The sequence below is a fragment of the Rhagoletis pomonella genome, unplaced genomic scaffold (genome assembly GCF_013731165.1).
Source record: "Rhagoletis pomonella isolate Grant_MI unplaced genomic scaffold, Rhpom_1.0 Rhpom_scaffold_00003, whole genome shotgun sequence".
NCBI lineage: Eukaryota > Metazoa > Arthropoda > Insecta > Diptera > Tephritidae > Rhagoletis > Rhagoletis pomonella.
In genome coordinates, this window is record NW_023458557.1 from 99,862,628 (window position 1) to 99,888,465 (window position 25,838).

Consider the following 25,838-nt stretch of genomic DNA (forward strand, 5'->3'; position numbering starts at 1 on the left):
TGTATGTATATGTGTGTATGTACGTATGTATGTGTGTATAAATGCCTACAAAATACAATAAAATCAGTGCATTGATGTGCGGGAAATGTACTCAGCGAACAAATGAACCGGCAAACAACCTAACGATTTTGTGAGTTTGGAATCATAATGTGCACTCTCAATCACTCATACTTACAAATGTACATATACCTACGGTGACCATAAATATATTTTGAAAATGCAGGACAATTTTTCAAAAAATGTACCTACATATAATTGCGTAGCATAAAAATAACAAAACTATACTACATATATACATTCTTCGTCATTTGAATAGCGCACCCTTCTTTTGATTTTCTACCATACAAAGTATGCTTGACAAAATGTTTATATGGAAGAAAATGCGCAGGGGATGTAGACGTAGAATATGGTATATTTTTATGAAAAGTTAATCAATATTAAACAAACAAAAGGAAAACTGTACCTACTAATTATTATAACGAAGAGTGTATTTTTCTTAATTATTAATCCAATTTTAAACTTTAAACATAAATCACATTTGCTTCATTGGTATTAATCTTTTAGTAATGAATATTTACAAAATTATAATAAGGCATATTACATATTACTTTACACGAAATATGAACTTCTGTAAAGTAAATTTTTTAGGCAATTTTTGGGTCGTTGAACACGAAAAATTACCCATGGTTTCAAAGAAGTGTTTTCGAGATTTGTTCGAAAACCGTATTTTTAGTACTTTTTCAGTTATTCCTCAATATCTCATGAAACGACCAACAGTTCGAAAGGTATTGATGGGCTCTTTGCAAAAATATATATTTTTTGTGCAGATTGTGTTCCGTAACATCTACATTTCTCATCAGTTTATCATTTACTGTAAAAAGAAAATGATTGAAATTTCAATTTTTCGATTTTGGTCGCTTGTAACACTAACAATTTACATCGAAATCGGCAAAGTAATATATTTTTGTAAGAGGACTGTAGGTCGCTTATGCTGATTGGATAATTTTTTCATGAGATATTGACGAATAGGTTCGAAATGTACCAAAAACACGTTTTTCAAAAAAATTACGAAAGCGCTTGTTTCAAAGGAAAATTGGCTTGGAAACTATTTTTTTTCTTAAGCGATTACCACAAAATTTTTAGAACAGTGTTATCGATATATTTGATGCTGGTCTTCAATTTCTCGTCATCCATTGTCCATAACCGTACAATATTTAGAACGCATTGACTAGTTGAACCTTCAAAACCAGCTTACCCTTATGTAGTTATCAATTAGTTATCGACACTGCTTTTATTTCTATAAGGAAAAGTTAATTATAAAATATCGAAGAAAATGCGGGACAAAATCAGGACACTTGGAAAAAATCAGTACATTTTGGGGGTTTTCTGTTTTGAAAAACTACGCAGGACAGACCTTTAAATAACAGTACGGTCCTGCAAAAAACAGAACGGATGGTCACCGTACATATACCCCTACAATCAAATATGTATGTATGTATTCCAGCGAATACGAGAGATAATAAGCACAAGTACACACATTAGCTGCTGTGATATGTACAAATGAACGTGCACAATATGCTGAATATAAACTGAACCTACGTAAATAAATAATTGTGGGTAAATAGGAGCGCCTACATATCCATAAATTTGTATGTACAGTGAAAACTCCCTTGGGCGGACACTGACCGACAGTCAACTTTTGTCGGCTCAAGGGGAAGGGTAGTTCATTTTAGAATTTTCTAATTGATTTTATGTCACATCGTTCAAATAAAAAATATAATTTACAAATGTATGTAGGTATGGATCAAAATCATAGAGGAGGAGAAATTAGTTGCGGTAGAAATACAAAAAAAATAACTTTGTTTTTAAATTGATTTTTCACTGTTAAGAATTGGATTAGGGCATGACCGGGCATGAATTTATAGCGAAAATTTCGGAACGTTTTGAAAATTTAAATAAAAAATGCAAGATAAATACTATATGAGAAATGAAGCTTAATATCTTTTATGGAGCTAAAATTTTTAGCGTTTTTCGTTTTCAATCTCTACATTGTTTATAGTGACTTTTGCTAAAATTTCAAAATCAAAAATTATCAAAACAAATTCTATGGGACTGAGAAGTATTATTTTCTAATTTTCAGTCCATTTATAAAAGCGTGGTATATTAAAAAGTTTAATTAATTAAATTTATTTCGTTGTAGTGATCAAGTAGCTATTTTGGAGATTACGTTACAGTTAGCACGACTACCTATATTGATATTAAGCATAATATATACGGTGACCATATTTATGAGAGCCGAATACGGGACAAAAAATTAATTTTCAAATTTGTTCCACAACAGCTTACAGATCTTAAAGCCTTCTTCAACGATCCTAGATGTATTAGCCCTGAAAAAGTATCCTTATGTAACTTCACATATTTATAGGATAATTTTCTCGCGATTTTTACCCGGTCAAATCTGTTAAATTTTAGTATAATAAAGTGCAATTTTAAATCGCCAAGGCTTACCATTCATTTTTGGATTTTTTCTTTTTTTGTTGACGGTGTTACGCATTCTTTTCATACAAAGTAAGTATGTTTGACCATTTTTTTAAAAGAGAAGCAAATGAGCAGCTCTTTCCACTCGCACACTATAATAATAAATTTTAATTAGTTATAAAACGGCAAACCAAATTTTTTTCTAAAGATTCTAATCAAAACGACTGAAATTTTTGTGAAACCTTGCAGATTTAACTTTTATAGTTTTTTGCACAAAGTTGAAAAGTTGTATTATATGGTTTTTGTTCGGAACAGAGCTTTACTTTAATAAAATAATTAAAATGCATTAAATAAACCAAGGAAATATAGCCAAAACTTACTAAATATCGAGTCCTAATTTCCATTTTGGTCACTCTATATATTCCTCGATTCGAATCACAGGCATTAAGAAAAGAAAATAACTGTTTATGGAGAAAATTAGGATCATATACCGACATCACTTAAAGCTCGTTCATAGGCATGCCATTTTAATGAGCTGTAAAGGGGTCGAAACACCGAATACGGGACAAATACAGGACATGAAGAGAAATACAGAACATTTGGCGTCCCGTATAAAATAAATAAATTGCCAGGACAATGGGTCAAAAAAGAGGACTGTCCCGTATAATACAGGACGGATGGTCACCGTAATAATATACGATTTTAAGCGTAACAGCATTACAAACAGCGTTCTCAAAATGATGCTGAATTGATATACATACGCTATACACGTTTGCCATCAAAACTTACGTACCTCTATTATTTAATTCACTGGTTTACAGAAAAAGTGCTCAATGGATCCCACTATCTAAATCCTTTGTAGAATTACTACCTGACTCCGAAAACTCAGTTAAAATTTTTCTATAGTTTCAACTAAAAAAATGGCTCCACTTAATCATGTACATCTTAGGAAGCACTTGAACAATCTTAATACCAGGTATGGCAAATGAAAGCTAACAACATTATCCATGAACCGTATATACATCACTTTTCGATAAGCCTGATGAAGCCAGATTTTCTGTTTTTTTTTTAATGAAAAAAAAATATTTAAACTTAACACGGAAAAAAATTGAAAATTAATAAATTCCGTGGCAATTTTTTCAATAATGAAGAAAATTGATGGATAAATAAAAAAGGAATGAGTGGTCAAATGAAAACGCGCAAGCACTTTTTCGTGTGAAATAAGAGCAGGAAAAAATCTTACTCATACGCTATGTACATACGAATAACATACTTTCCTGTTCATACATATTTTATACAAAAAATGTTTGCGCAGAGAGTCCGCTCAAGAGAGGCTAATTTGTTGTAAAAATTTTAGCTAAGACTTGGGATAGAAAAAAATGTCCGCTCAAGGAAGGGCCCATATAATAGAGGTAACCGTCTGAAGAAGGTTTCACTGTAGTCTATGTTGTTGTGTGTACTTAGCTGTGGTTTTACTGAAGCCAAATACAAGACGACTAACAAGCGAAACAAGCAAGTGTACAAATAAACATAAGGAAGTGACTGTCGCTTTACTCTGCTTGCTCGCTAACTAAGCAAATAATGAGAAATCGCAGTTATAATAATAATAACAATAATTGTTTGTTCCTAATAGTTATAATTAATGAATACACAAACACGTATTTTTGCATGTATGTATGTATGTATGTATGCATGCATGTAGCTGTTTGTATGATATGCTTTCGTTTTGCAAAAGTTTCCCTAAAGTTTCACGCATTCAACCCACTCAACTTGCAACGAACTCTTCTGCGGCATAGTGAAAGTTCTGTCTCCATATGATGAAGCTGAGCACAGAAAGTGTTTTGAGTTAGATAATACACTTTTGAAGAACGTGTGCGAGATGTGTGTGTTCATATGTCAGTAGCGTGGTTTGTGCATTGCGGTGGAAAATTATTGTGTGTATGTACACATATACATTAGAGATACCAAATCAAAATAAATAAATCGACTTTTGAATCGCTTCGTATCGAAATAAAATTAATCGATGCAGGAAGAAATCGTCAAAAAATAAATCGATCTCCCAAGATCGATTCATATAATTTGCCAAAAAACGCCTTTTACTTAATTTTCTTAGGACCAATTTCAAATTAATATTTAAATGGCACTTAAGTTTAATTTTGGATTGTTATTTAAATGCCATTTAATTTTCGTTGGTTTTCAGATCAACTTGAAATTGTTGTTGCATTTGTTGGTTTGTTTACATTTTGTACTGAACAGCTGCGTATTCATTGGCAATATTGATAAAACAACGCATCCACCAATCCTGGTCATTTGGTACAAACACAGGGTTGCATATCACTCATGTTTAAATAGTCAATATTGGCAATTTAAGTGCAGTTTGAATGTATGATTTGAAAATGAATTTTTTTTATGCTAATCAACAATTTCTACTTAAATGGGCCATCTGAAATTGGGCCTTAAAGAAACAAAATACGGCCTTCTGAGCAACACTGAAATTACAAGCATTATTGTAAGTATAATTTAAAATATGCATTGCTATAACGGTTTCATTATCTAGTTTTATCCAAAAGCTATAAGGTAGCTAACAATCCGTGAATACCTTAACGAAACTGGAATTTTTTTTTTATTTCAAAATTAACCGGTATTAAAAAAATTTATTATAAATTAAGACATTAGCCAAATAAAGCTTACGTATACAAATCTTTTCGCAACACAGATTTTTTAAAATTTTTTTGTTTCAAAAACGATTTTTTTTTTGTTTTCGCTAAATCAAAGCTTGATGCAATATCCAAGCCCCTTTAATATTTGTACTAGCCTTCAATTAAATGCGATTAAAATTTTCTAGATTGTCTAATGCAATGTTATATGCGTCAATTGAGATAAAATCTAATGTCGATTCTCGATTTTTTTGGATCGATTCACGGATTGAATCAGAACTAAAAAATCGACAAAACACCGAATCGGATCTTCGGTTTAATCGATTTAAAAAGCAGCATCTCTAACATATGTATATACATTCCTAGATATGTATTTATACAAAATTGCATAGAGGCTTGAGTAGTTCACAGTGCCACAACTCTTGGGGTGTAGTTGAAAAATAATTAAAATCAATTGCTGAGCTCCAAATATGCTTACTTAAGTACTTTTAGATGTAAAGTCGTGGTTATTTCTGAAATTTTGATGTTATAACACAAATGGGAGGACCAACAATTTAAAGCCGTCATCGCATGAAAAATGGCGGAAAACCGTTTTTATAGTTCTTTAAATAATGCTCGGACCAGAGATCGAACCCAGGTCCTACAGAGTGTTAGTACGCACCCCTACCCACTCGGCTACCGAGCCTCCAGATGCATACTTTGAATTAAACAATTTTCAGCTTTTAGAGGATTTTTTCTCCAGCAGCAGCCATATTCTGGACGTCACTCTTACAAGCCAGCTATGAAAATTCTTGAAACGAAAACCTATTGGGGGCGAAATCATAATTTTTTGTGCGACAGGGGTGGTTCAGAGCAAACTTTGGGAGACATTCGACCAACTCGTCAACAATAGACTTTAGACCCCGAAAAATTGCTAGATTGCACAAAATTGCAAACCCAAATTGAGTGGAGCAAAAAGTAGCCCACTATTTTTTTAAACTGCGATTTAGCTTTTTTTTCTGATTAAATATTTCTTTGCTTTGCAAAAGCCTGTAGAATAATTCGTTGGAATCCTGGTCTTTTTTCTTTCGCTTAATCACCAAATACATACTCTACTCTGTTTTCTTGCGCCTTAAAAAAATTACTTGATTGAGGTAACTGAATAAAATATTTAAATGGATTTTCAGTGTATTTTTGGTTTAGTAATTTTCAATTTATTTTAAAGCGGATTTCCGCCTGTCAGCGTAAAAACAATCTCACAGCAATGCTTGTCTGCCGTCAACAAATGCATCCGCGTGAATACTTTTTACACATTCCCCTTACATAATACTTTCAAAGTAAATCACCGTAAATGTGGTGGCCAGCGGATTCTAATTTATTTATGCAAAGGCTTTAGTGCGAAATCCACGCAAATACAAAAAGAAGAAAATAAAAATGCATTCTTTCCCACAACGGTGTACTTGTAACTGAATGTGTGCATACATATAAATATACATACAGTGACTCAAGCAAATTTTTTTATATTCGTAATTTTTTCGGGGTAAATTTTTTTTTTGTTATTTTTTATAAAAATACCGTTCAAGTTTTAACCAAAACCATATAAGTCGCAGTTTCAGACTTTATATAAAACTTAGGAAAATTCAACAAATTTTCATCAAAATTTAGTTTTATTCAGTTTAATTCAGTTTTATAGCTTATACAATTTTAGTCTAATGAAGTGCAAGTTTCAAACGTTGATTTTCGAGAATTTGGGCGGATTTTTCATAGAAAAATAACGAAAAAAATAATTTAGCTCGAAAAACATTACGAATATTAAAAAATAAAAATAAAATAATCAACACGTGGTCATTTGTTTGAGTCACTGTATATAAATCTGTTAACCGACAATTGAATATCAAGATAAATAAATAATTTGGAAATTTTCTGCGGCGCATTTAACCAATCGCCTATTTGCAAAAAGTAATTCAAACATACATAATTATTATCGCACACATAATCAGCGCATTCACGCCATTTCATGCGGGTGCGGGTCAGTTTGGTTTCAAATAACAAATTTCAATGCTTATCACACACATGTATATAGACTGCATTCGTGTGAATTTGCAATTGGAAATTGGCGCACTGCATATTATTATGCAATTTTAAATTTGGAATTGCAAATTCGGGTATTATTGCATATTTTTTGTGTACTCGACCGTGAAGTTGATGATATCGAAATTATTCACATTCAATGATTTGGTTGAATTCCATATGTGATTACTTATAATGGTGTCACGCACGCAAACACAGACGCACACACTTAAATAATTGCCATTTCAATATGCATAGATACAATGAAAAAGTATTTAATTTATTTAGTATTTGTCACTACATATGAATGTATTTTCAAACATTTGTTTGGTTATTTCGATGCGAATTTTCACGAATTGGCAGGCGTATCGTTTACCTTCTCATGTCGTATACCTTAAATAATTTCACAATAAATTACCGCTAGTAGCATTAAATACATATGTATGTATGTACTATGAATGTTAATCCCGGGATAGAGAAGAAGTATGGGTTTAATTTGATACCCATACTTCTTCTCTATCCCGGGATTAACACCGGGAAATTCTGTAGAATTTAATCTGATTCAAGTTTTTGGTGCATAAGGACTGTTGCGTATTGAAAATGTCCTTTTAAAATTGTATCCTTGAAATTTCGCAATATTTGTTTTTGAAAAAAATATATCTTAAGGACTTATATAAACTCGATAGTATCCTCGAATTACGTCCTTCTAACTCTAACTTTATCAGCTTAAAAAATTACCTATTTGTCGTTGTGAATTAAAAAAAAAACTCTCTTTCATTTGGTACCCATATTTTTATTCTAAATTGCATTGAATCTTTGAAACAATTTTATATCCTTGAAATCACAAAGTCCTTTAAAATAAATCCTGACGTCAGAGAGAAAAACGTAAAAGCGCCATTTTAAATAAAAATGTAGGTTTCAAACCCATTTATTTATTATTTATTTTATGGTAGGAGAGATATGTAGACGCATTTTTTTCGATTTGATTTGTTGAAAAGTAATGAATATCTAAATCCCGGGACTAATTCCGGTATCCCGGGATTGTGATAACCACATCTCGAAAATCCACGGATCGTAAAAAGCGGAAAAATTAACATCCCTAGTATGTACTCTGATACATACATACATTACGTGTAGGAATGCAATAATTATGCATTATGCATTAATGGGAAAAATTAGGCCAACAATGCGGCCCACACACATACATACATACATACATACATACATACATACATACATAATTACGTATGCATTTGATTGTAATTGTCGGAAACAGTTTAGATGAAGGACTACATACATACATAGATATTTACATATATATGGTAAGCAATTAAATTGATACTGGAAAAAATTTAGATACATACACATACATATATATGTAGTTTGGTATGTATTTACAAGTTTTTTCTTAAATGCTATCTCGTTTTTCTTTGAAGTAAGTTTTTTCGAAAGACATATTTTAAACCATTGCTGATGCCTTAAACAAATTTGAAGCTTTAAAAATATAGATACTTTGTTTTCTAATTTCAGGCTAAAAACTTACTGATTTTTTTGAACCACTCGATTAATAGAGAAGTAGTGTGATTCGCTGGTATTACTGCCGTGGAACTCAGCTAAAGGTACTGCAAGTGTGGCAAATTGTTTTGTTGTAAAAATGCAATACGAGCACCAATAAACTGCATATCTCCAAGGACATTGCAATGCGAATAAAATACAACTTCGAGATAAAAGCAATGCGAGCTGACTTGCAAGCAAATGGACCAAGTTGCAAAACTACCAAAGCGGCTTTGCCTTGTTTAGCATCGTAAAAATGTTGTTATTGTGCATTGGAAAGTACTTAGCAAGTAATGTGCGTAGTTACTTTATCAAAGTCTATAAACATACATACATACATATGTAAGCGTGTGTGTGTATGTATCAATAGAAACGGTGGAATAAAAAATATATATCGAGTATTAAGTGGAAATAGTTTTGCAAGTGCAAAGTGCTGCCGTAAATAATATTAAAAAGTTGATGAAAAAGTGAAAAGAAAGCTGTTAAGAAAAAAGTATGCAAAAATAAATAAAATATGTGTGTGTGTGGCAAAATGTGAGCGAAGCTAAAATATGAAAAAATAAAGTGGGTTAAATAAAGTTAAAATAAAGATGCAAAAAGCAAAAAAAAAAAAACGGGTGGGAAAATTAGTGAGAAATGTGAGGTTAAGTTAAGTGTTTAGAAAGTGTAGCAATATAAAAAGTAACTGAAATAAAAGTCGAATATAATTTAAATTAAAAAATGTTAACAAAAAGAAAAATATCAAGAAAAGTATGCTTTAAAAAATTATATAGATACATGAAATATAAAAAGCTAAAACTAATTAAATGGGTTTTCATCATAATAAAAGGTGTTCCAAATATAAAAATGTGTGCAATTAAAATAAAGGCAAAAATGTTGAATAAAAGCAGGTTTAGAGTGAAATGATTAAGTTATAGGTAATATAAGATGAAAAAATAAATAGTATAGTAAAAATGGTATAAAAATTCGGCCATCTGGCGATTTTGGTAAGGTAAATAAATTGTTTTGATTATTGTTGAGTAGGTTAAAGAGATGATAAAAATAGATTTTCTGGGTCTCGGGAATCGCCGCCATATTGGAAAGAAGACTGTTAACGTTTTTCGCAATTTACGTAGAAACCGTTAAGTTTTTTCGTAAAAACTTAAGAATACTTTTTTGTTGGCGGAAAAAATCTAAATTTTTTGTTTTTTTTATTAGCACGCTAAATAATGACGCTAGAAAATAAGTCGGAAACAAAAAATGTTAATTTTTCTTCGGCCAACAAAAAGTATGTATTCTTATGTTTTGTTTTCGATAAAATGAACGGTATCGATGTTAATTGCGAAAAGACCCGCAAATCTATTTTAAGCATCTCCTTACCCCATTCAACAATAACCAAAACGGGGGTATATATTTCAATATAGCTCAATCTTTTTCTTTTCTTTTCACATGCATTTTTTGGACCCACCCTAATGTGTATTGGCTTTAAAGTGTGTCGGAACCTTTAGTTAGCTTTGACAACACATTTTGTTAACTTCGTCAATTTCACTTCAAAGTATTATTGTATACTATTGTCTAGATGATCATCTCAAAACGTACCCAAATGACGACGACAAATACATCGCCATTAATTTAAATTCAAATTTCCACAATTTTCTCGCACAATTATGCTTTGAAACATCTCTTAGCCCATTCCAATTGCCTAACTTATAACTCAACGCTAGAATTTGCCCATATACGAATAAAATGAAGAGAAAAATAAAACGTAAATACAAAATAATAAAATAAAAAAAGTGTGCTAAAAAGGAATATGTAGTAAAATAAAAAAAAAAAAAGAAATTCCGCAAAATTAAATAAAATTGTTAAATATGAATAAATTAAAAGGAGATGAAATAAAAATAAATTTAAATATCATGAATGAAATAAAATAATAAAAATATAAATTAATAAAAAAATAGTACATAACATGTTGTATACATGTAAAATATGATCGATTTTGAATAAATATATGAAATATGTGAAAATAGTTAAAAGCTAAAGAGGCAATCCGTAGCCTCTGAATAAAAGCTTTAAGAGGAAGCGATATAAAATAAAGAAAAGTGTTAAAAAATTAATTTAAAAAGTATTTGCAACGAGAAATCAAAAGTGCCAAAATGAAAATTGAGTCAAATCAAAATATTTAGCTTCAAATAAAATCATCAGAAAAAGTGCTGTAATGTTCCGGAAATGCATGCCTACATATACATATGTACGTGTACGTGTACATCACCGCAAAGAATAACTTCAATCAACTACGACAACTTTATTACCATCATGACTACAACACTCACAATGTTCAGTTGCCAGCAGCTAGCAGTAAACGGGTATAACGGATCTGCATCTGCAAGAAATATGGTAAGTACACATTAGATATTATTATTATATTTTTTATTAAAATTTACTATCATTTTGCATCAAAGTATTTCTTTTTCCCATTCTTTTCTTTTTTTTTTTTTTGAATTTGTTACGCGCTGTCGTGGCATTCTCTGCTCCCCGAAAAATATTCTACCTATTCTATCCTACTCATGCATAATTCCCGCAATGCTGTGCCCTTGGCAAATAGTCAGGCTTGACTAAAATTGTGCCGCAAAAACTTGCTTTAAAGCGTTTTCAAAATGCACACAAAATTTAGTCAAATATAGTTAAATTTTAGCGGCATAGTTTTAGGCACAGTTTGTTTTTTTTTTGACAAAGAGTCAAACTTCATTTAACCACTCTATTCTAACAAATCACAATAGTGCGCGGCTGAGTTTTGTGACCTTGTTAGAATAGGGGGGGGGGGGTTAATATTTCCAGCCTGAGCCGGCTCGGGTACAGAACTTTGAAACCAAACTCCACTTTCCCATACAAATTTTTTTTCGTACATATATTTACGGTGCGCTTAGATATGGTTTAACCCAAAAGTCCTTGCCTATTAAAATTTTCTTCAAACTCCCCGTTCTTTCGCAGTTTTTGCGAATGTTAAAAACACATAAAACAAATTATTTTAGCAGTATCAAATCAATCAATCAAATGAATATTTTCTGTGGGATGGTTTTGAGCTTACGTTGTAGGAAAAGTTACCCTATTAAAAATTAATGAAAATTCAGATCTCTATACTTTGATTGTGCATTGTAATCCACGTTAAGGCTCTTTCAGTGCAAAAAGAGGTAGTTTTTTATCCGAAATTTTGACAAAAATATTTCATTGACTCAAACAGTGATTGTGATTGTGATCTTGTTCGTAGGCCCTTTGATGCTGCCAGTTGCATAGAGTAGATTCTAAACTTTGCTTACTCAGCGCATTTTTTTTGTTATTACAGTTTTGTAAAGAGCACGTCATGGATCTGGAACATTGCCTTGAGTTAATGAAATAGTTTTAAATCCCTTTGAATTGGACTTTACACGTTAAAGTTATCTACTTAATTGATTTGAGCAAACTCAACGCAGCGATAAGCACTTCCATGAACCTGCAGATGTTCGTTTTTCGTCCATTTCATTCCTTTTTCTCATAGACTGAAAATTTCATTTACACGACCAACTAGAAGTGCATACGAGTTCAGTTGAGTGCACATTTAAACGAGCACTTTGTTTAACCACAACAGACGCACTAGACTAGATTGCCCAACTTTTAAATGGCCTTGCGCAATAAGATACATACATGAGAAGCTATGCCATGTAGGAATGTAGTTAACAAAGAGGAGAACTAAAAAAAAACAAGTAATTTTTAATTTAATATCACGCTAATTTTAGGCAAAGAGGGTTAAATTATAAGGCACTATAACCGGAAAGTAGTATTTACAGAGACCATTTTTCATCCGAACAGACTTACAGTGCAATTCTGGAAACTGGCTTTCAACTCACCACAGTATTTCGTCTTTCGTAACACAATTGTCAATTCCGGCAACTATCTTGAAAGCTCTTTACTGTCTGACTAACTGAAAGATCTGGTAACCAGGAGGTCTTAGTTAGTTATGCTGTTCGCTTATTATTAAAAAGTTTTCTAAAAATTAAATTAAATTAAAAAAATTATGTGAATTTATTTTTAGAACAGTAAAAATTAATAAATAATGGAAAAAATTAAATACAATGAAAATTAGCAAAAATTTATTTAAAATGTAATTAAACAATATGTGATTTTTAAATTAAATTAGAATAAAAAAATTATTAAAAAGACAAAAATAGTATGTACTTAAAAATAAAAAAAAATATATTTATTAAAAAATAAATAAGTACATTAATTAAAAAAAAAATAAAATAAATAAATATCTAAATATTAAATGATTGAAGAAACTATTTTTTTTTAACAAAATCTGAAAAATGAAAGAAAATTAAACTAAAAATTAAAAATGAAAAAATAAAATAATTGTCTAAAAATTAAATGTAATTAAAAAAACATAACCTTCTTTTTAAAAGAATAACATCAAAAAATTAAAAGAAATTTAAATTAGGGAAAAAATAATAAAAAAAGAAAAAATACATGAAATAAAAATTTTTTTTTTTTAATTTTAAAACAATAAAATTTAAAAATCTAAGGAACATTGTATTTAAAAAAAATTCCACGCGGCCATGGCGACTGTTGAAACGCCGCGGCTAAATAATATACAAGTGCTTTCTCTCAAAATAGAATTTCACCACTAATGGTGAATGAGAGAGCTTTTTTCTAAGGTTTTTTTTGCTAGAATAACAAAAGCCTTTCGAACTATCTTGCTAGCTGTCTTTCATTTGGCTTACGAAAGACTTTTTACTATCTTATTTTGTCGGAATTGCCCTGCAAATTTTCTCAATAGGGTTACATTAAAGCTTGTTAGCGATGTTGACCTCTTGTGTTTAACCTAAATAGCTTTTAAACAATGCAGCAAGAAGACCAAGTGCAAGTGCAATGCAATGATATGCAAACAAACGGCTGTAAAGTATTCTCAATAACTAAGTGTTTGCCATTTGCTAAGTAAGTTACCACTATTCCCACTATTTACGTCCATTGCCTCTTCGCCTGTGCCGAGTGCGCATTGTAATTGCCTTTGTATTAGGCATATGTTTGGTTCGATTTCGATTGCAGTCGATATTACAATACTTACAAACGTGCATATGCAAGTAGTTAAATTTCGACCTTTATGTAAACAAATTTTGTTTACGAGGGTTGAGTGATTCTTCAAGAAATTTAAATCAATTCAGAGAGCCTTAATAATTACAGCATCCATATTTTATCATGAAAAGGCAACTAAATACTTGTCTAATCTGTCGAAGAAACCGTGCATCTAAAATCAGTCTGGAGTTTACCAAATTGCGAAGATAGGTGTCGAAGGAAAAGTGAAAATTTTCATTGTTGCACACTCTGGGTACACTTCTTTACGACACTACATCAAAATGCTAAGAAACCTCTTTTCGCAATTTGGCAAAATTTTAGACCCATTCTTTCTTCGGAAAATTTGCTTGAAATTATACATAGAATCCTCCTATGCGATACGCGTATAGTCGAAAAAATCTTTCATACAAATTGACCCGCCCTAATGTATGTGTTTATATCTAAATATTATTACTATATTATTAATAAAATTTGTTCAAAAAGAGTTTTTACTCGTAAAAAATATAGTACGCACCATCTCACTCTCCACTCGGCGCATTTTAATAAGACCGCTCATTTACAATAGCGCTGGAAGTTGCACACACAATTTTACGCGGTTTTAATGCACAGCAGCTGCGTTGCAGTGTCCTTGCTGTGCAACAGGATAATAAAATAATAAACTTATCGTATTACAGCGACAGCAATGAACAGCAATCGCTGCTGGCTACTGGCTCGTGCCCGACCACAGTCATATAGTCACTCACAGGTTTCCCGCCATAAAAACTATGCAGCAACGTACGGCGCGAATCTTGGTGGTGCTGTGGCACGCTTAACCGCACCTAGCAGACGATGTTCATAAATACATACATATATTTGTACGTACTTAGTTACATACATATGCATATCGATGTACTTTTATGTCGAAAGACACAAGGTACTTATTAATATACTATGTAAATATGTATGTATGTATGTATAATATGCATTCGCACAAGATTCTTATCCACTTTTACGTGGTCGTAAATCTCTTGGTGGCGTTGTGTGCTGTGCGGTCTTCTGCATCGGAAAGCGCTCCTTGCCCGGCCACTTTGCTCCTATTTATCAACAGTAGTGTAAGAAGCTCGAGCAACATTATGCATGGATGCTAAATTTTAAAGTTTCAAAAGCAATTCATACAATTTTTACGCAAATGAGTAGGATTTAAAATTTCAGAATTATATATTTCTCTGATAAATTACTGGGAATTGCGGTGGGAAAATTGAAAAAAGTGCTCTTTATTTGCTCTTCTTCTTCTTTAGTTTGTGGTACGTGCCCTAATTTTGTGACCCAATCGCAGGAATCAGCATTTTCTATGAGCTCGGACCAGGAATCTGATCTGAGGCCAACCTCCCTTGAAGACACGGCTACAGCAGCAAATGAATAGCAAGAAAATTACTTGCTAACACTTACCCAATACTGTAGATTTGTGCTTTTCTGTTTGTACAGTGACTCAAACAAATGACCACGTGTTTATTTTTTTTTAATACTCGTAATGGTTTACGAGCTAAATTTCTCTTTTATTTTTCTATAAAAATACCGTAGAAGCTTTAACCAAAAAGGAATAAAACAAAATAAAAACAAAAAATGTTCATAAAAATTTTAAACATTTTATTCAGGATTTCTAGAAAATTTTCAAGTATGCAGTTTTGTAGCCCATTCAATTTTAGTGTGATGTAGTGCAAGTAGCAAACGGCTGAAAGTCCCGTTGATGTTTGAGAATTTTTTTTTTGCAGACTGCTTTTGCGGTTTTATTTTATATAACAAGGGCAATTTACAAAAACGGTCTCCCGAATTTTATTTCATAAGAAATTCATGCTCATGTGAAAAAAGTGCAAAAATTCGTCACAAAAAAAAAAATGTTCTTGAAACTCAACCGGATTTTTAGCCGTTTGAAACTGGGACTTCATCAGACTAAAATTGTATGGGCTATAAAACTGGATACCCAAAAATGTTCTGAAAATTCAGATTAAAAACTTGACATTTTGATGAAAATTGGTTGAATTTTCCTAAAGTTTGAAACTGGGATTTATATGCTTTTCGTTAAAGCTTGGGCGGCATTTTTATAGAAAAATAACAAAAAAAAAAAATAAAAAATTTAGCTCAAAAAACATTACGACCATTAAAGAAATGAACACGAGGTTATTTGTTTGAGGCACAGTATATTGCCCGGTGTGTGCGAGCGAGCGCGTTGAAGCGACGCGTCGCATAAAACATTTGATATGTTAATTGGTTATTGTATGTGGGGGAATTTCATATCTTGATTAGAATGCTGTGATTAGGCTAAAAGAGTACTATTTGCTTTCAAAATTATTCTACGGAGTGCGCTTCCAAGCTTTTGAGCTTATTGTTAAAATCTGATTTAAGTAAAAAATATGAGAAGCTTAGCTTAGATACATATGTATACTAGGTACGTACTATACATATGTACATATGTATATTTGTATGTAAATATATAGATGAAACCTAGCCATAAGCTTATTGTTAGTTTCGACAAAATAAAAAACCCAAGCTTGGTTTTACAAAAACCAATACAATATATAGTGATTTGAGTACATACATACTTAGACATTATACTCTCTTCCAAGTAATTTCCATGAAATACGCTAAAATGCGTAACGACACCAAAAATTGCGATAAAGCCGACGGCGCACAGCAGGCAACTTGTCAAATAAAGAAAACATTCACCACATTCAAGCATACGAATTCCAATTCCACCTGAAGTACCGCTATTGTAGGTACATACACAAAAGCTACAGTTAATAAAAATTCATAAGTTACATATGTATGAGTGCATGTGTTGCGTTGCGCAGTAAAACCGCGTGAGTTCGGCGAAAGTAACAATATTAAAATTGTTGGGGAGGTAGTAAATTATGAAGCCTACACCTAGGCGCGCTAACAAATAAACGAACGCAGACAACAGCTTACACCAACACCTGAGTAAATAATAATGTGCGAATATGAAGTATGCGAATGTGTCGTTTGAAAAAGTTTTGCCAGTACCTACTACGTATATATGTAAGACGGCAAAAAGCAAGAAAGGGAAAATAAATTTGAGACTGTGGTTGAATTTGGCCTGCCGGGAGAAGTTTGAAAGTAGACACAACTTAAACACTCATTTGAGCTGAAATGAATGTCACTTTATTTGCGCACTGCTGAGATTTTTATGGTTTCATACGCGCAATTTCACGCACAGTGGCAGACGTAATAATATGATTTACTCTAAAAGTATGCAAGTTTTCATTGTAAGTGTATGTTGCTGTGTATATACCCTGTCGGAAAACGCACGAGTGTGGAAGTAGTTCTGTACTAGAGAATGTAGAAGCATGACGAGTGCGCGTCAATTCTCTTTTACATGCTAGCAATATTGCGATGTCGTACGAAGTGTCAATTGCCCCCCGGGATGCACCCTTCTTTCGATAGTTCCGAACCAGTTTTTAAATCGACAGACGAAATAAGTATCATGATTTTTTCAATCTTTTTGGTTTTTCCGTGTGTGCGATTTTAAATTATTTTCAAAGAATTTTATTATTTTCAATTTGAAATCAATTTCGTTTGAATGGTTGTAAGAAATGTACGTTTACATACCTTTGACTGCATCTAAATTTGCCGAGGTGCTTGCTGTTATTGGTTAAATTCCTGTAGGTCCTAAGATGTTAAAATGTTAACACAAACTTTTTTGGTTTCGTATTACCAAACTATGAAAAAGCATCTGCGAATTGCAAAAGGAAAGCATATTCGAACGAAAAAAGCCACCAAACTTATATCTGTGTAAAGTGAACAAGCTCCCGCTGCATCCCTTTTTCGATAGTTCCGAACCAGTTCTAAATTCGCCACCTTAGATATAGATTTCCTATGGAAAAAGGGAAATAAAATAGTTTTTTAAAAGTACCACATTTCGCTGATTTTGAACTGGTAGGGATCTAGTTACTATTGAACTGGTTCGTTTTTGGCGATAAACATCTAGTACGGAACTAGAAATTTGATTCACTAGTACGCGTTTCATTTTGCGTTATGTTTTATTCGACAAGGGCTTTGGAAAATTGGAAATCCAAGAACGATTCTTGAAGTTTCTGGATTGCAATGTCGAAACAGGCGAAGCTATCGCTGAGCTGACTGTCGTGGGCAAGAGTATGACAATGACAGAAATACGAGCGGCCATTACAAATGAGCACAGAGTCATATTCTGAGAGATAACTTTCTGGTAACATTCGCGCCTTGTGTTTGTCATAGTTTAAATCAGACATTCGTGTGTATCCTCCTGGCCTCGAATTGGCTCAACGTTTTGACGGCAGGCAATCAACCATCGAAATCTCGAAGCAGAGAACATACGGAGCCTGATTGGTGAATTGAAATAGTGCAGGGACCAATGGGCATCAATACTTAAAGAAGGCATAGTAGTAGCTGCAGATATGTTCGCAGAGAAAATACGCAAAATTAGGAAGCGAGAGTTTGACGAATGACATGAAGAAGCACCTTTGTTCGATTCTAAAACTCAATTCAAGCTGGAGGTGTTGTATATCCTCAAGGACTGCATGATTGATAATATGACAGGGCGTTTCGAGGCCGTAAAGAACCTTGCAGCTAAATTTAGTTTTGTGTGGAAGTATCAGGAACTGACTGACAGATACCTCAGAGAAAAGGCAGCTGCGGAAGAACAATTTCCTAATATCTGCATAGCATTGCGAATATTTTGCTCTATTCCAGTCAGTGTGGCTAAAGGGGACCATTTGTTTAGTCTGCTGTCTCGACTAAAGAATTTTTTATGTTAAGGGCCAATATCGGTTTGCTTGTAGCATGTTTGTCGACCCCTAAACCTCGAAACGTTTTCTTCGACTGAATCAATTACTAATAACATACCCTGCAGGGAAAGCTACTAGTTGTAAACTAGAATTCTACCGGTTTGCGTTTCAGCCGAACTAGTTCACGTTCTATCCTTTTTCAATGTTAGCGACTGGTATTTTTAACATTGCGATGTCCTACGAGATGTCAATTGTCAGGCTATGCATCAGCATCTACTAGTATAAATACTAGAAGGATCATACCAGTTGATAAGATAGTCTGCCAATTCATACCCCGTGAAAAGCATAAGTGTGCATTTTTGCTCGCGACGCTCCAGCAGTCACAATGGCCGACAGAGCAAAGCACTCGCGTGGTAAGCCTGAGGTCCCAGGTTCAAATCGTGGCGCAGGGAAAATTTTTTTATTTTCTAATTTTTTATTTTATTTTTATTTTTTATAAATTTATTTTTTTGTTTATGCTGTTTATTGTTATTTTTAAATTTAATAAAAAAAATATTTTTGTTAAATTTCTTTGTTTTTATAGCAATAGCATTTCTTCCTAAATGTTTTTTTTGCAATGCAATTAGATTTTCAAATTTGTTATGTATTTATATAAATTGAATAAATTATTTTTACTTACATTTATTTAACTTTAAAATTCTTAACCACCCCCAAGCGGCCTCGAACCTGCGATTTCAGTAGTCTTCACGTGACGCCACAGCCGACATTTGTAAGAAAAACAATTAATTGCGTTTTATTTTTGGCTTTGAAAATTCAAAGGCAGATGTCGCTGATCGCCTAAGTTCTTCGAAATTGTCGAACTGGTAGGCACATACTAGTTAATGAACTAGTATTTTTTCTAACTGGTTTGGCTTTTCACTGCAGGGATATTTAGATGTAGTTAATTTCACCCAATCCAACTACCAAAGTAAACATAAGAGTAACGATATCTATTATAAGCATAAATATCGAGCCCTAACCGCCAAAATAACGTAAGCGACATTTTTTTCAAAATTTTCTTTTTGATGCAGAAATATTCCTAGATCATCTAGATACATTTCTGCATCAAAACGAAAATTTTGAAAAAAATGTCGCTTACGTTATTTTGGCGGTTAGGGCTCGATATGTATATCTTCAATAAAATTGACAATTTCAATTGAACAATTGAACTAGAGTTGTTTCACTGAATCGAGTTTATTTTTGAAGGGGGCTGACGAACGCGACATGTACCGGGGCCCGGTTCGGCTCTCGACGGCCCTGCTTGTGATGATACATATTTTTAAACTTAGTTTGTAGTGTACAAATCCGTGCTCATTCATCAGCTTCCAATCGAGCTTTCACTTGAGCTTACACATAAGTTTTCACTTAATAAATTCTGTCTTGAAACTAGAGATGGGCACGCGACTAAATATTTAATTCCGATACCGCCCATCGCGAAATTCGATTTTTAATTCCCGAAGCTTGACAAAAATGTTCATGTCTTTCAAATTGATTTTAAATATGAAAGAACTGGCATCTTCCGATTATTTTGTTTTGCTTGCATTGAAAGTGCATATTTCAAACACCGTTTTAAGGAAGATTTTGTGAACTTGCGGAAGTTACGGTTTTATCGGGAGTGTTGGGAAAGGATTTTGGTGCCGTCGCGCCCGCCATATTTTTACAGATCTTCCCGATACCGCCCATCCCGGCCAATTTTAAATCAGCACCGTGGGTCCCACGGGTCCCGCTATCTCGCGCCCATCTCTACTTGAAACCAAATTGGGCTGTACTGTGCAGTAATTCTAAGTGCTACATTTTTCTTCTTCATTCCTTTTTAATTTGAATTTAAACCGTCTCCTTTGGGTTTTCTTGGCTCCTTTTGGTTATGTTTCTCATAAAAAACCGAACTTATATGAAAATTTAATCAAAAATGCAAACATAAGAAATTAAGTTCACGCAAAATATCCACTGTTTTCGGTAACTTGCGAATCTCATTCCATTAAATCACAACAGCCGAGAAGCTCTAAATTGTGCAACCCTGCAATGGCACATGGCTCACAAGAAGAGTTGCGCCTACGCTAGTAAAGAGAGTTGAAATTAAATTACTCCCGAGTGGCTACTAAATAAATTAACTCCTAATTAATGGCCATTAACAGGCACCCGCTAACATAGCCACGGTGTGAGGATACACCACCTAAAAAATATAGGAGCGGAGTTTAAGGGTAGCTAAAACCGCAGCGTGAAGCTTGCAAGGCGTCACCCACTTTTTCGCACAGCGTGCAAAATGCTGAATTTATAGTTACTTTGCTAGCAAGCAGGAGAATGCTTCCACAAAGTCACCGTTCTACAACAACTATTTCGCCATCTTCTGCTATCATGACCACCGATAATGTGGTAAAGTAATATGTTACTGTTGTCTTTTTGTTGGTGGTCATGGCGGCTAGGAAGGCATAAAGTCCACGTGAATTTATGCGTTGACCGTTGATCTGCCCCGCTCTTTGGTGGCAACTAATAAACACAGAGCCGAAGTCACCGCAAAGTGTGCGCACATGAAGTGTGAACTTTTACATTGCTACCTGCAGTGGCTGAGGATGCCGCAAAAATTTTCCAGCAGATGAAGTTTTTTTTTTTGGTTTGCTCTAGATTGAGTGCTTACTTAGTTAATAATGTATTAGTTTAAGCCATTTACACACTCATATCCACTTGTATGTGTCTTGTACGAGGAAAAAGATGCATTTTCCAAAAGTTATCGATGTGTCTGCTTTTTTACATATTTTTTTATTTTTATTTTTTATTTTTTATTTTTTATTAAATATTGCAAAAATTCACCTGACGAGTATTTGCTAAAAGGTGCACGCTATTTCTCGCACTTTACACCCTAAAGCGTACAAAATTATGCTTCAATTACGAAGTGACAAGCATAATTTCTTATTCATCTCCCATTCTTCAAAGCATACATTTATGCTACAAAATTTACTCACACAAAAGTTTACTTTAAAAAATTGCTTGCTAATTTGTTTACCACAATTTTTACGACAGCTACACAAACGTTAATAATGTCCGAATGCATTCAAAATGAAATAAAACTCTCAACATGGAACATGTCATACGTACCATTGCAAGTTACAAACATACGAATGTATGTATGTGCATGCCTTTGTCGTTAACGAACTTTCATATCTTAAGAAATTTGCACAAGAAAATCCGTCGTTTTTCCATTTTTAATATAAGGAAGGAGTACAAAGGAGCACAAATAATGAATGAGCTCCCTGCCTTGGCAAATATATTTATTTAATTACCTACCTTCGTTGGGCCTGGCGAACTTTGCTTTTGGTGGTAAGTGCGAGATACAACGCCAAAAGGTAGGCAATAATAGGGTGATTGACTCGATTTTTCCAAATCGGTTTCCACCGGCTTTCTTGGAAATCTATAGGCGGTTGTTTTGAAATCTTGATTTTTCGAATCTAGACAAAAAAAAATCTGATTTTTTGATCGATCAAACCGGTTTTTTTCATATCATCCAAATCTTGACCTCTAAATAAAAGTTTTTGGTTTTTCGACGTTTTCCAGTTTAAGAGAAGCCCCTAAATAGTTTTCGAATTATATCCTAGGTTATTTGGGAATGAACAGCATATTATATTTGATTCCATTAAATGAATGCTTAGCGCTTAAAAGCTTTCTACGTGTTTGACCGAGCCTCTCTTTCAATTCGTGCTTTTTTATGGCAGAAGTACACTCGGAGGTTTGCCATTGTCTGCCAAGGGGCGACAGCTTTTTGAAAAAATCGTCTGTTGATGTGGCTGGGACCAGAAATTGTACCAAGGTTCTCCCGATTGGCAGTAGGCATTTGACCGCGGCGGCAAGAGCACTACTCAAAACCGAAAAAAAGTCAGAAAAAATGTAATATTTATTAAAAAAAAGGGCAAACGGGAATTTTTCACAGATTTTTATTTGATCTAAAAAAAATTTTACTTATTTTGCTTTGCTCTTTTCTTAATAAAAGCTATCTTTGTTCTGTTAATAGCTTTATTGTAATTTTTGGCCCACACTTCATACCAGGACAAGCATTTTCACTGTATAAAAACTATGCAAAATAAAATCGCTTTTTTCAAATTGCAATTTTTCAAATAACTCGAAAACCGGTTTTGGAAAAAACGCGAATAATCGAACACCCTAGTAGACAACCTGTTTAGTTATCTCGCGTGTGCGTGCGCTGCGATGCTATGTATTTATTCGCATTGTGTAATATTATGATGCTTCGCTATCCCAAATTTTTTTGTTGTTGTTGATATTTTGAAAGATTAAACATTCAGCGTGAATTAATAATAACAATTTTATACTCGGGTGATTTCAAATATCGCATTAATATATTTCCTAATTAGTTTGAGTAATGTGCCGATTAGAGGATTTTCGGAAGCTCTCTAGATTAAATGTGTGTGAGGTGAACGAGTGCTTATAAACACCTTTCGATCGCTTTAAGGCTTTGTATGTTTGTACAAATATACGTGCAAATGTATGTATGTATGTATGTATGTAAATATGTACATATATATGGTTTACTAAATTCTTTGTTGAATTTAGTGGCTCGAAAACGTCGACAGCAATTAATTGTAAGGTACACAGACTAATAAGCTACATTAAGAGATTTTTGCGGTTCGGGTATTCGGCAAATCAACTCGGAACGCCGCTTTTGTATTGCGTGCATACGCTGAGAAGGCAAATTAAATGACAAGCTTGTGATTTTAAGAAACATACAATTTAGCAGGCGCACTATTTGCCTACATGTTTAAGAGACACAAGAACAATACCAATTGAAAGAGAATTTAAAAATGTCTATTTCCCCACCCGCTGATTTTGATTACTGTTCCTTGGCAACATGTATTACCAACTTTTTGCTTAATGGCTGCAAATTGTTTTCAAACAACTCCGTTCGCAATATAAAATTAAAGAAAATGTTAAGACGTTCATATGTATATGGGGCAAAATTCGCCAAGTGTACCAGAAAAAAATTGTATATCGGCATTTTGTTCAAACTCCACCACCTTATTGCAATGGTTACTGGTAACCAATGTGCAAAATCATTTTTTTTTCTACCGTCGAGTTATACGAGTTTAAACATGCAAATTTCAGCCCTTTTTCTTAGAATCAGAAGTTTTCTTAAAATTCTTATCTCATGTCACACTCATGATAGAGAATCAAAAATTACTGACCTATTAGAACTTTTTCCGTGCTTTTTGGTGGAAACCACAATTTTTTGAATGTTTTTTTTTTTGCAAAAAATTCTATTGCATTGTTTAAAAAAATGTACAATTTTTGTTTTTTCGATAGCTTATTTTCTAGGCTTTCCCATGATATATAACTTGTATTGGGCGTGGCAAAAGGACTACAATCTTTTCATAATGGAACGCACTCGGGTCCGCCTTGGATTTTTGTCGACAATTACAGAAAGAAAGAAAAAATTTACCGACTAGCGGCATTTTTATAAGCAATAGAATGCAACATTTTCCGCTGAATTCGAATATGAAATTGAAATGTAGGAGAGTAGAACAGTTTTTTGAGATATATATCCGAATTTTGGGTTTCTGAGATCTCAAGAAAGTGCAGCCACTTAATTGCAATTTTCTTTGGATGTAGTTGGCCAAGATTATCTAACTAGATACGAAAATTTTTGAGCTATACATTGATTTACCGAAAAGTTTACATAATTTTGACAAAAGTTTACTTTTACTACACACATGATTATAACTCTTGTACATATTTAGCTGTCATACAATTTTTTTCCTGGTACACTTGGCGAATTTGGCCGCATATATTTGATTCCAATTTATAGATGACAATGTTTGATTTGTAGAGCAGGTCGCTTTCAATAGACCCTTGTTCGACCTACTTTGCGAACCAGTTTGTTGTTTAAATCCAGTTGACTTATTCTTCCAAAACTTTTCTGCCCATTTGCGCATAATCAAAATTCGAACACGTTTCATTTCGCTTGGCACATGTGTTTTTTTTTTCACTTATATTGCTGCCTTTTTAAATGTTGCTGAATGTTTTTAACGCATTACTGGAATATTTGACGTTTGGCACGTGCTCTTCATGCCTTGACGTCAGGCATTTCCAAAAAAAAAAAAATAAGTATATCCGCATCCTCCGGGGGCGACTAACGTTTTTGCACGCGCCAGCACTAGATCTTCCAGTGCAGCTTTCTCTGGCTACAAAATTTGATGCGTGTCCTTCCGCAATATGTTGTTGGCTTTGCAACAGCAGCCACCGAAATTGACCGGTAACGGAAGGCATCCAACACAATGTCCCTTATCAAGGCAGTGCCAATGCACTCTCTGCTGCGCCACCAACGCTCACTGGCCATTTGTTCCATTCGCAAATATACAAAAAAAAAAAAAAAAAATAGAATAAAATACATATGTATGTATGTGCAAATACACTCGCCCACACATATACATATTTACATTAACTCGGAACACGATAATATTACAGTCACGCAAGTGTGCTCTACCGACTTGCCGCCAAGTACGCGTAGATATGTATTCCAGCGTATGCCTGCAACACGCTTCCAAGCTTTGGACTTTGCAAAGAATGAATGCAATGCGAGTCCAATTGCTGCAACATGGTCCACACTTTCAATTAATGTGGCACGTGACAAAGTCAAAAGTGCCTGCATTTGCTAGGCAGCTATGTATGTACATATGTAGCTGCTGTGTCCATTGTTCGCTTTTTCACGCTTCTGTTTTTGTTTCTGTCAAAGTTTTGTTGGCAATTTCAATTTTCTTCACAAGTGCATATGTATGTAGCTACACGTGACGTGACACTTTATTTGTATACCCAATGTATGTATGTATAGAGGTTGAGGGAGTTCTTAATACTGGAAACCGATGTATGTACATATGTATGTAGGTGGAATAAAGTACCCACACGAGATTGGCGACAAATGCGATAAAATACTAAAATTTTTTTGAAAACGTGAAAATACGCTAATCAAAGCTAGGTTAGACTAAGACTGCCTTAAATATAATTGAATAATTAAATATAATTGATTTTATCTCAAGCTATCACCAGTTGTCTGGATTTCAACGACTACTGTTGTACGATATAATGTCTGTGTGTCTAAGGATTCATTTCTGCCTACCTAAATATATATCTCAACAATGCCTCTGGAACAACTACTCGTAATGTTTATTGTAAGATATCTACACTTATTGAATATAAAACAAAGAAAAAAGCGTTGGATTAA

General features: G+C 33.4%; 1 long non-coding RNA gene across 2 annotated transcripts in view; it reads left to right on the forward strand.

The window, feature by feature from the left end:
• The first annotated feature begins 10,673 nt into the window (after positions 1-10,673).
• The window catches only part of LOC118735985, a 310,322-nt gene continuing 295,157 nt past the window's right edge, over positions 10,674-25,838 (forward strand). For both annotated transcript variants that reach the window (XR_004992665.1, XR_004992664.1), the window contains exon 1: positions 10,674-11,111. This is a non-coding gene — a long non-coding RNA (uncharacterized LOC118735985). The remainder of the gene's footprint in view (positions 11,112-25,838) is intronic.